Source organism: Artemia sp. Qi Xiang Cuo, chromosome 5 (genome assembly GCF_049724085.1).
Source record: "Artemia sp. Qi Xiang Cuo chromosome 5, ASM4972408v1, whole genome shotgun sequence".
NCBI lineage: Eukaryota > Metazoa > Arthropoda > Branchiopoda > Anostraca > Artemiidae > Artemia > Artemia sp. Qi Xiang Cuo.
The window spans coordinates 32812519-32823965 of record NC_142798.1 but is presented as its reverse complement, the minus strand read 5'-3'; the positions used below and the strand labels follow the sequence as shown (position 1 = coordinate 32823965).

The 11447-nt window shown below is 33.7% G+C and overlaps 1 non-coding gene across 1 annotated transcript; it reads right to left on the bottom strand.

Moving 5' to 3' along the window:
* Positions 1 to 2526: 2526 nt before the first annotated feature.
* TRNAS-GCU (transfer RNA serine (anticodon GCU)) lies at positions 2527 to 2608 on the bottom strand. The gene has a single exon. It is a non-coding gene; the product is annotated as a tRNA-Ser (tRNA).
* Between the last annotated feature and the right edge of the window lie 8839 nt (positions 2609 to 11447).

Here is an 11447-nt window from a genome sequence, read left to right as displayed (position 1 = left end):
CAAGAAAAGTGGCAGTTACTAAAGCATTCTACCTAAACGGCATCTTTTTTTTCTTTTTTGTTTTTTGTCTTTTCCACAGATAGCTTGGCACTGGAACAACGCAGAGAGTTGTTCAATGGCTCATTTTAAAGGAAATTACTAGATCTAGTGCCATTTGTAGATAATTTTTATTTTATTTTAAATAGAATTAATTTTTCCTCTAGAAACTGCATTTTTATGACCAATTTTGATGAATGGCATTATAATCGTAGGTAGTAACCATATATGAAGTAATAAGTGAATACAATATTTATACGCGCTTATCTTTCGACAAGATAACATAAGACATATATAATTGATCGATATAGTTCATTATAAATGGGGACTATGTAACTTTCAACCGATATAGCTGAAACCTAGTAAATAAAAAACTACAGTGCATAGTGACTGAAAATAAGATAATATTATGCTTGCCTTCTGGAGTCAAATGTTTTTTTGTTCAACTCCTAAAGTGATTATCTCTATAACGTTGTGTTTTATTTTCTTTAAAAAATATTTTCTTTATCAAATTTTTCGTAGGAATGAACTGCATAGAAAAAGCGACTCGTCTCAATAGTGACCGAAACTCTGAAAGACGGAATTGTTTTTTTTTTAATTGGTATCAATAAATTGTTTTATTAATACCCATAGATACATCAAAATAACTGGATTTTTATGCCGATTTTAAATATATAAGTTTCATCACTTTTAGTTTTACCCATCAAAAATTACGAGCCTGAGAAAATTTGCTCTATTTTCGAAAAAAGGGGAAAACACCCCCTAAAAATTACACCTCCAGATTCAGCGTATTAAAGGAAAAAGGCGGAAGATATTAAAAAATGAAGTGGAAAAAATTGGCACAGATAAGAAAAAATACATATGAAAGAGGACAATATAATTTTGGTCCAAAATAAATTCAGGAAAACAAAGCTGATGAAACTTTAGAGATAGAAAATATTTTAAAAAAAGAACTGGAAAAATTGATACAGATGAAGAAAAAATTCAGACAAAGCAGGAAAATAAAATTTCAGTATATAATGGCTCATTTTAAATTAAATAAATTACCGATATAGTTCATCATAACAGTATTTGTCTGTGGCTTTTTCTTGTTTGTGGTTTTTATTTTAAAATGAGAGAACACGCGTTCAGAGAACATTACATTAGCAGTACAACGCCTTAACCACTCGGCCATCTCGTCTTAGTCCATGAAACATTAGAACCGCCTTGTCCGAAACACCTATATAAGAAAATTTCTGTCCCTTGGCTTAAACAGCAAGGGATTTATATTGGCTTGAAAATCAAGAAAAGTGGCAGCTACTAAAGCATTCTGCCTAAACGACATAATTTTTTTCTCTTTCTTTTCTTTTCGACAGATAGCTTGGCACTGGACATCTTAGAGAGTTGTTGAATGGCTAATTTTTAAGGAAATTACTATATCTAGTACCATTTGTATTATTTTTTTTTAATTTTAAACAGAATCAATTTTTTCACTAAAAACTGCATTTTTATGGCCAATCTGGATCAATGATGTCATAATCGTAGGTAACCATTTATGAAGAAATAAGCGAATGCAACATTTATACGCGCTTATTTTTCGACTATCAAAAAGTTCGTGGTAACGACCTGTATAGTAAGAGCGACTCGTCTCAATGGTAACCGAAACTCCGAAGATGCCGATAAACGGCATCTTTTTTTGTTTTTTCCGCTTTTTTTCCTCCTCTGCTAGCTGGGCAATGGAAATACATAGAGACCTGTATAATGGCTCATTTTAAATTAAATAAATTACTGACATAGTTCATCATAAATATTGTTTGTCAATACGGTTTTTTTTCATATAATTGTCCATTATTATGTAAAATGCAGTAATTTTTGGGGGTTTTAACAAAAAATTAATTTGTTAAACTGAAACTAGAATAATTCCTGAAAATTTTAAATAAAATAGTTACACTAGAAGACGATCATTGGAATAACAAACCATTGCAAATATTGGACTTAGTTAACTACTTAATTGTTACATAAAGGATTGATATATGTTATATACAGGATCAGTCTAGTTAATCATAAATTGGGATTATTTAAGTAAAATTTGTATCATGGCTTTAGACATGGCTGAAACCTAGTAAAGAACAAACTGTGGCACATATTGGACTTAGTTAGTGATTCTCGGAAATTCGTCTCTTACTATTCTTAATAAGAAAAAGCCACAGGCTTTTTCTTGTTTGTGGTTTCTATATTAATCAGGATTGCATAGGTATTATTAGTCATGACGGTGGGTGTCATGTAGGCCTAGTCTGTTTTAAGAATGCTACGTTTCAGGTCCTGTTTAGCCCATTGTAATTTTATTTCATGCACGCGTGTGCACGCAGTTTTTTTTTTAACAAATTGCAGCTTTTCGTAAAGATATCTGACTATAGAAAAAACCGACAAGAATGGGATTCGAACCCACGCGTTCAGAGAACATTGAACAAATAGCAGCTTTTCGTAAAGCTATCTGACTATATAAAAAACCGACGAGAATGGGATTCGAACCCACGCGTTCAGAGAACATTGCATTAGCAGTACAACGCCTTAACCACTCGGCCACCTCGTCTTAGTTCTTGGAGCTAATTATAAAAATTATGATGAAAATAATAATTAAAAATATTAAAATGTAATAATAATAATAATAATTAAATTATAAAAATAAGTCTAAATATAAAGTGAATCGACGAGGATGAGATTCGAACCGACGCGTGCGGACCACATTAGATTTAAAGTCAAACGCTTTAGCCACTCGGCCACGTCGTCTTATTCCATTGAGCTAATTATATAGTTTTTGCTTATGAATGTTACATAAAGGACCGATACAGTTCATTATAAATGAGGTCTATGCTAGTCTCATAGCATATAGCTGAGAACGTAGTAAAGAACAAACCACGGCACATAGCAATTGAAAGTTAAGCAAATACAAGCATCTTTTGAAAAGTTGTTTATCGGGGGTATGGTGTCATTATGATCAAGAAAGACCTCTTGCCCATAGTGAATGAAATAGCAAGTATCTTTGAAAATCCAGGTTGCAGCGGTAGCTAGCAACCTAGTAGGAGACGATCACGCCCCATAGTAAAAAACGAAATAGTCCATAACTTCTAAAACTACAATCAGATAAAAAAAAAACGAAGTACACTAGTAGAACCGCCTTGTCCAAAACCCCTATATGGGAGACTTACCGTCCCCTGACTTGAACAACAAGGAAATATATTGGCTGAAAATCAAGAAAAGTGGCAGCTACTACGTTATTCTGCATAAATGGCATCTTTTTTGGTTCCCGGTTTTTTCCTCCTCAGCTAGATAGGCACTGGAAAATCCTAGAGAGCTGCTCAATGGCTCATTTTAAAGGAAATTGCTACATTTAGTGCCTTTTGTAATTAGAAATAAAATTATTTTTAAAATAGTTATTTGTATTGGACTAGAGCTCCAAATCAAAAGATCGTCAGCAAACTCCGCTTTGCAGGCATTATCAGAGCTGAACCTTAAATCTGACAGAAACAAAGTGAACAATAAAGGGATAAGTGACGACATGGGCGCTGGCAGGGGGGCAGGGGGGCCTTGGCCCCCTGGAAATTTGGGACTATAAAGTAATTATTAGGAAACCAAAAGAAAAAAAAACAGATAATAGAAAAACCATGGAAAAAATGTGTGTTATCCCCACTGTTAACTGCCTGCCAATAGATTTTGACCCTATAACTAAAGTGTAAGAGCCTAACTATTGACAAAACTTAACCAAAGAATCATCTTTTTATGATGACGCTAAATATATAACTTGTAGTTGGTAATCAGGGCAATTTTTAGAGAGCAGGATTTTTGGTATAATTATAAGAAACATAAATGAAATGAGTTCACAATGGCCAATTTGAGTAAAAATATGTCGTCTAATATTGCTAGTATTACCAGAGTACCTATGAGCTGATATATAAAGCCATTATAATCAGAAATGTTTCCCCTGAAGGGAATGCTAGGAATTTTTGTATTTTCCCCCCTGAATGGATACGTTTTTTGTGTTTTATTATCAATTATTTACTTTTCCAGGAATGATTGTATTTATCTAGTTGTCGCTTTGAAAAAGATTTAATTCTATATAGTTATGAAGTATAAAGGTGTCAAATATATTGGTTTTTGGTACTGAAAATTAAATTAAAAATATTGATTTAAAAATTTTTATTTGATTTTCTTAATCTTAGTTTTAATGTTTTACTTTGAACAAACTACTTTGATAATGCATTACTTTTTATAAACAATTGAGTCTAAAGGCATTAAATATTTTGGTGTTTCATAACCAAGTTTAAAACTGTCGATACTGTTAAAAAATATCCATCCAACGCTTCGGCATTGCTCAATAGAACTGAATGCTGGGAGTTTATATCTTAGTTTTTGTTAGTAGGCTATTGTTTTGTGTAAGTATTTAATTAATTACTTTTTTTTATATAATTTTACTTTAATTGACATACTTTTTTGATTGCCTTTAGAAAAATGTTTGTCTCTAAGCTTCATTAAATAAAAAAAAAGTGTTTTCGACTGCAAGTAAGGAGCAACATTAAAACTTAAAACGAACAGACACTATTACGTATATGAGGGGGGTTTCCCCGTCCTCAATACCTCGCTCTTCACGCTACAGGTTTTTGGCACTTTAAAAAGAGTTACTTATTGTTCTAATTAAAAGCCCCTTGTGTTTCAGGAGTTGTTTTTAAAGAATTGGGACAAAATTTAAACTTTAGCGTAAATGCGAGGTGCTGAGGAGGAGGCGACCCCCCTTATATACGTAATAATTTCTGTTCTTTTTAAGCTTTAATGTTACTCCTTAAAAAAGTTGTTTTTTTTAAGAAACTTGCTGTTTAAAAAACTTGTTGAAAAACTTGTTTTTTTTAATTGAATTTCTAATCGTTTTTTTAATAACGTTAGGATACCTGGCTCCCCGTCCACGGAAAAATCCCCCTGCCCACAGAAATATCCTCTGGGCAATTCAAACTCGGCGTAAATTTACCCCGAACAATTACCCTTTGCATCTCCACGCCTAAAATTGAATCGGTAAAGAAAAAGCAAGACATATAAAGAAATTTTGTATAGAAATTCTGGCAAATTCAGCAAGTGTAAAATTTCCCCTGAAAATTTCACCCCTTTAAACTTCCCTCTCCATGGAAAATTCTCCCCGTGTAAAATCCTCCTAACAGAAAATTCCTCCCCTCCGTACCGAAAGATGTATGCATATTCCCAATAACAAATAAAACAATGAGTAAATTTTACAACTCAAAAACCTTTCCCCAGGGGCTGAAGGGGGTCATTTTATCTCTAAAGACATAGTTATCGGGTCTTTCAACTATGCTGAAGAAAAAAGCTATCTCAAAATTTTGATCATACGATTTTGTAAAACGGTGGCGTGGGAGGGGGTCTAGTTACCCTACGATTATTTTGGTCACTCACAAAGGGCACTAGAATCTTTTATTTCTATTAGAATGAGCCCTCTCTCGACGGTTTAGGCCCACTGGGTCAATACGCTGGGAAAAAAGGACAAAATTCTTTCTTCTGGCAAAAATTACAAAATTCTATATTTTTGCAGATATGAGCTTGAAACCTCTACAGTAGGGTTCTTTGATACGGTGAATCTGATGGTGTGATTTTCATTAAAATTCTATGACTTCGAGGGGGTCTTTCCCCCTTTTTTAGAAAATCAGACAAATTCTCCCAGGCTCGTAGCTTTTGATGGGCCAAACTAAACTTAATGAAACTTATATATTTGGAATCAGTATAATTCTTTTGATATATCAATTGGTATCAAAATTCAGTTTTGTAGAGTTTCGGTTACTATTGAGCCGGGTCGCTCCTTACTTACAGTTTATTACCACGAACTGTTTGATTACCCATCAAAATCCAAACAGAGATCATTGAAATATTGATCGTTTTTTCTGCTTTACCAAAAGTACAATCATCCTATTCTGATTGTGTACAGTCTATAGAAATGGCAGTTTCTGAGGGGTTTTGTTGACATATAGAGATCATATTTTGAAACAGTGATAACCATCTTTGATAACCATCTATATGATGAGTGATAACCATCTGATATGATGTATCTAGTAAAGAGATTTTCAATAAAATCATTCGCTTCTTTTGTTTGGGGGGGGGGGGTCCCTTTTTGGTATCTATGCAGGCAGGATGATTTTTGAGTATCTCTACTCCTTGTGTAAACTATTCTAAGGCATAGGAAATTGTATAAAGACAAGTCTACATCTGTTATAATCTACAAAATCAATTTTTCTGTAATTTTGGTTTGAGTTTGATTTTCTTTTTAGATTAAATGCATATTAATTAAATATATTATCGATTAAATAAATTGATCCCTTTGGCAGGAATCCTTGCCGTATAAAATTTACTGTATTTTATTTCATTTTGGATGCAATTTAATTGTTCTTTTTATTCGAGAGTTCTTTCCTAAAAGTACTTAAAAATAAACTTATTCCTACGAAAAAAAAAATTCCTGAAATATATTCCCTGTCACCCAACCACTCATCTCATCAAAATCCAAACAGAGATCATATTTAATATTAAATAGCAAGAAAACAAGACTTTCCCCTGGTCCAATTTCTACGGTCACTTAAAAAAGAGCTTTAAATTTACGTTTGAATGAGCTCCCTCCCAATTATCTTGGACCTTTGGTTTGATACAATCATCACTGGAAAACAAAATAAATAAACATACATCGACGATGTTTCTTATGAAAAAAAAATGTGAAATTCCACATTTTGAAGATTTGAGCTTGAAACCTCTGCGGTAGGGTATGGTTACATGTTTTTTTTTATTATTTTTTTTAAGGTGGTTTCGTCGAACCTAATCTGAATCCATGCCATCCACAAAGAGTTTACTTTATCTGCAGTTAGAAGACAAGTAACAATGAGAAATATTATATACAAGCCTGTCACGTAGCATGGCTAGGCGGCAGGTTTGTTTCTTTCTAATCAACAAACAACTTCAAGATTATAAAAGCAGAAATGCCTTCCCTTTTTTAAGCTTTTAAAATTAAATGATGTTGATCTGTTTAACATTTAATGGTATTATGAAAGATTTTGTTTTATAGTTGTTTTTTTTTGCGCAGTTTAGATTGTAAAAATTGCTAAAAGAAAGTTGGATTAAGCATCTCAATTGAGCTTAATTAAAAAAGCAGGCAAATTGTAATTGTAATCCTCGTTCATTGAGTGATTTTTATCATGATTGGATTTTATTTTGACTCGTTGGCAACCCTGAAAAGGGAGTATCCTGGGGGGTATCTATAAACAGTTACTTTTATTCTTTAAATGAGTAGAGCCTATTCCTAAAGTGAAGATTGTTCTTAGGCTTTCTAGGCTTTACTTCGTACACTGCATCTGTAGAAATAAAAATACTTCATTTTGACAATCCAAGAGGACTAATTTGCTTCTTAATAATCAACATTGTCCCTAGAAGGGGAAAAAATCTTTAAAAATAGACTTTAAATTTTAGCAATTATTAAAAGCCAATTGTAAAGATTTGCATTTTAGCAAGTTGCATTCTCAATATCCTATTCTGATTGTGTACAGTCTATAGAAATGGCAGTTTCTGAGGGATTTTGTTGACATATAGAGATCATATTTTGAAACAGTGATAATCATCTTTGATAACCATCTATATGATAAGTGATAACCATCTGATATGATGTATCAAGTAAAGAGATTTTCAATAAGATACCTCGTTTCTTTTTTTTTTGGGTGGGGGGTCCCTTTTTTCAAAATTCAGGCCAATTTTATCAGATTTCTGGTTTTAGGTGTGTAACAATAAAATGAAAGAATTTTAAGTATTTAGAATTAGCATAAAAAGCCAATACTGCTGGCGTAGCAATTATCATGAGAATTCCATTTTTAGTTTTGGTGAATATTGGCCCAAGTTACTTTTTACTTCCAGTTTTTTTATCACATTCTCTTGTGACGAAAACTTTTTGAGCCTGTTCATTTTATTTAGTTGAATAGGACAATAAAAAGAAAGAGAGTCAATTTGACAGCTGGATAGTAAGTTTAAATTTTTTTTTTCTTTAGATATTCTATTTTATTTTTTTTTAATGTCTGAATATATAATGGATTTAAGTTCAAGGGGAAGAATTTTACTGTTATGAAAGAGGTACATTTTACATGGCCGTTATAAAATTAAAACGTTGTATCTATGCAGGCAGGATGATTTTTGAGTATCTCTACTCCTTGGGTAAACTATTCTAAGGCGTAAGAAATTGTATAAATACAAGTTTACATCGGTTATAATCTACGTAAACAATTTTTCTGTAATTTTGGTTGGAGTTTGATTTTCTTTTAAGATTAAACGCATAATAATTAAACTTATTATTGATTAAACAAATTGATCTCTTTGCCAGGAACCCTTGCGGTTTAAAATTACTGTATTTTGTTTCATTTTGCAGGCAATTTAATTGCTCTTTTTTTCTAGTGTTCTTTCCTAAAAATATTTAAAAATAAACTTATTCCTACGAAAAAAAAAATTCCTGAAATATATTCCCTGTTACCCAACCACTCATCTTATCAAAATCCAAATAGAGATCATTGAAACATTCATCATTTTTTCTGCTTTACCAAAAGTACTGTTTTCATAAAACATTACAGTTTCATGAAACATAATTAAACAAATAGAAAAGGGGTTTTCAACTAAAGTAAGGAGCAAGTTTAAAACTTAAAACAAATATAAATTACTTTTTATATAAAAGGACTGCCCCCTTCTCAACACCTTGCTCATTAAACAAAAGAAATTTTTAGTGCTACGAAAAATCTTAGCTTTCCAATTGCAATTTTTTTTTTTTAATGTAGAAGAAAAAACCAAACTTTACAGCAAAGAATAATGAGCTAAGGAGGAGACAGCCCGCTTCGAATAAAGAATAATATTTTCAAATAGGTTTCAAATCTTTTTCTTGCTTTCAGTTGAAAAGCTCTTTTTTTTATTTCATTTCTCATTGTTTTCCAAATTATACCCAGCCCTAATCAAGATATGATTTGAGGTATCTGTCCCTTAAATCCCTGGTTAATTGCTTTTAAAATGTGTAAATCAATAATTGTACGTGCATTAGTACCGTCCTAAGCTTAAATTTTCAATTTAAATTTTGGATAAAATTTGAATATACTTTATAAAATTGGCAATGAATAGTAATTTTGGTAAAAAGTCCTTGTTAATATTAATACAAAATAATTTCTGTTGGAAGAAAAGAAGTATTATTGTTTGTGTGGATGTAAATTTTGTAAGAATTTTGATATTCTACATAACTGAAGCCATCACAACCTCTAAAATATGATTTTCTTATCGATAAATACATTACATAGATTTGTTTAAATACATTGAAGTACTTCATAGAAATAGAAAAAGAAAATAATACCATTTAAGATTTCTGAAAACTAGTTCCTTGCAGTATTTGCCACCCCAAAAAAATTTCCTGGCGGGGCTGATGCCTTTGCCTTTTCCACCTCTGTTCTGGTAAAAATGAGAATGTAGCATATTTGCTGTATTGCCAAACAACTTAATTAATTCCTACTCCCCCCCCCCTACCTCTTTCAACATTTATCTGAAGCTTCATGAAGAGTAAGCAGTTTGTCCATTAAAATGTAATATTTTAGGAATCTTTCCTACCCCCACCTAAACAATGACTCACCACCTCAATATAACTTAACCGCAATTACAAATCGCCAAACGTAGCCTAATTTCTTTAATAATAAAGCGAATCAACTTGGTTAAATCTAGTACTGCCACCGCGTGGCATTGCTTCTTTTACAACTGGAAAACCTAAAATATACGTTTAAATTAATTAGCTTTTAAAAATTTTAATTTTATTGTGAAACCATTCTCTCTAGGGTAGATTTATATTTTGGGGTCCTAAAGTGGCAAGAAAACGAGACTCTCCCCTGGTCTATTCTGTATGGTCACTTAAAAAAGAGCTATAAATTTACATTTGAACGATCTCCTTCCGAATTATCTAGGACCTTCGGTTTGATACAATCATCACTGGAAAAAAAATAAAAATAAACATACATCGACGATGTTTCTTCTGAAAAAAAAATGTGAAATTCCACATTTTAAAGATTGGAGCTTGAAACCTCTGCGGTAGGGTATGGTTACATGTTTTTTGTTTTTTTTTGTATTTTTCTTAAGGTGGTTTCGTCGAACCTAATCTGAATCCATGCCATCCACAAAAAGTTTACTTTATCTGCAGTTAGAAGACAAGTAACAATGAGAAATATTATATACAAGCCTGTCACGTAGCATGACTACGCGGCAGGTTTGTATCTTTCTAATCAACAAACAACTTCAAGATTATAAAAGCAGAAATACCTTCCCTTTTTTAAGCTTTTAAAATTAAAAGATGTTGGTCTGTTTAACATTTAATGGTATTATGAAAGATTTTATTTTATAGTTTTTTTTGCATAGTTTAGATTGTAAAAATTGCTAAAAGAAAGTTGGATTAAGCATCTCAATTGACTTACTTGACTTAAGGCTCCTGCCGAGGGTTCGGCGTAGAGAACGATGAGACTAGGCGCCTCCAGGTTGACCTGTCGCTTGCCAGGATCGCAGCTTCTTCCACCGGGATGTGGGCTTGGGTGAGGAATTCATCGGCTTTGTCTTTCCGCCTAATGGGTGGGCGTCCTCTGGATAGCTTCCATCCGTGTAGGGTGGGGTCGAAGTCGAATGCTACCCGTGCTGGGGCGTCGCGTGGCATGCGAAGGAGGTGGCCGTACCACCGAACAGTACGCTGGGTGAGCTGCGTCGAGAAAGGAGTTTGAGCCGTACATGACAGGAGAGTCTGGTTGCTAACGAAGTCAGTCCAGTGAAGTCTTTCGATTCTTCGGAGATGTTTCGTCTGAGTGACATCGACGGCACTGAGGATAGATTTTGCAGCTGGCCACGTCTCCGCTCCATACAGCAGGACGGTGCGACTGGCACAGAGTAAATGCGCATTTTGGTAAAGCGGCTTATGTTTGGCTTTCGCCAGATGCTGCTAAGCCTCCCAACAAGTGCTGAAGCTTTGGCAATTTGAGATGTAAGCTCTTTTGTGATCAAGCCATCATTCGACAGAATATATCCCAGGTAAGTGAAGTCTTCAACCACATCTACTCGGTTGCTTCCGATGTTGACTTCCTTAACAGTAGAACGGGAGATGGGGGGCTCAAGGAGCATAACTTTGGTTTTCTGCCAGTTGATATTCAGTCCAACTTTCGAGGCTTCTTCTGAGAGCACCTGGAGAGCTTTGGTGACCTTTTCGACAGTGCTCGCAACTACCACTATGTCGTCGGCGAAGTCAGCATCAGAGAGTAGCCGGTCTCCCAACTGACGGTGATTAGTCGTGCTGGTCATAACATGGTCTATGACGTAGTTGAAGAGCTCGGGAGCGGCGGTGCAACCTTGCC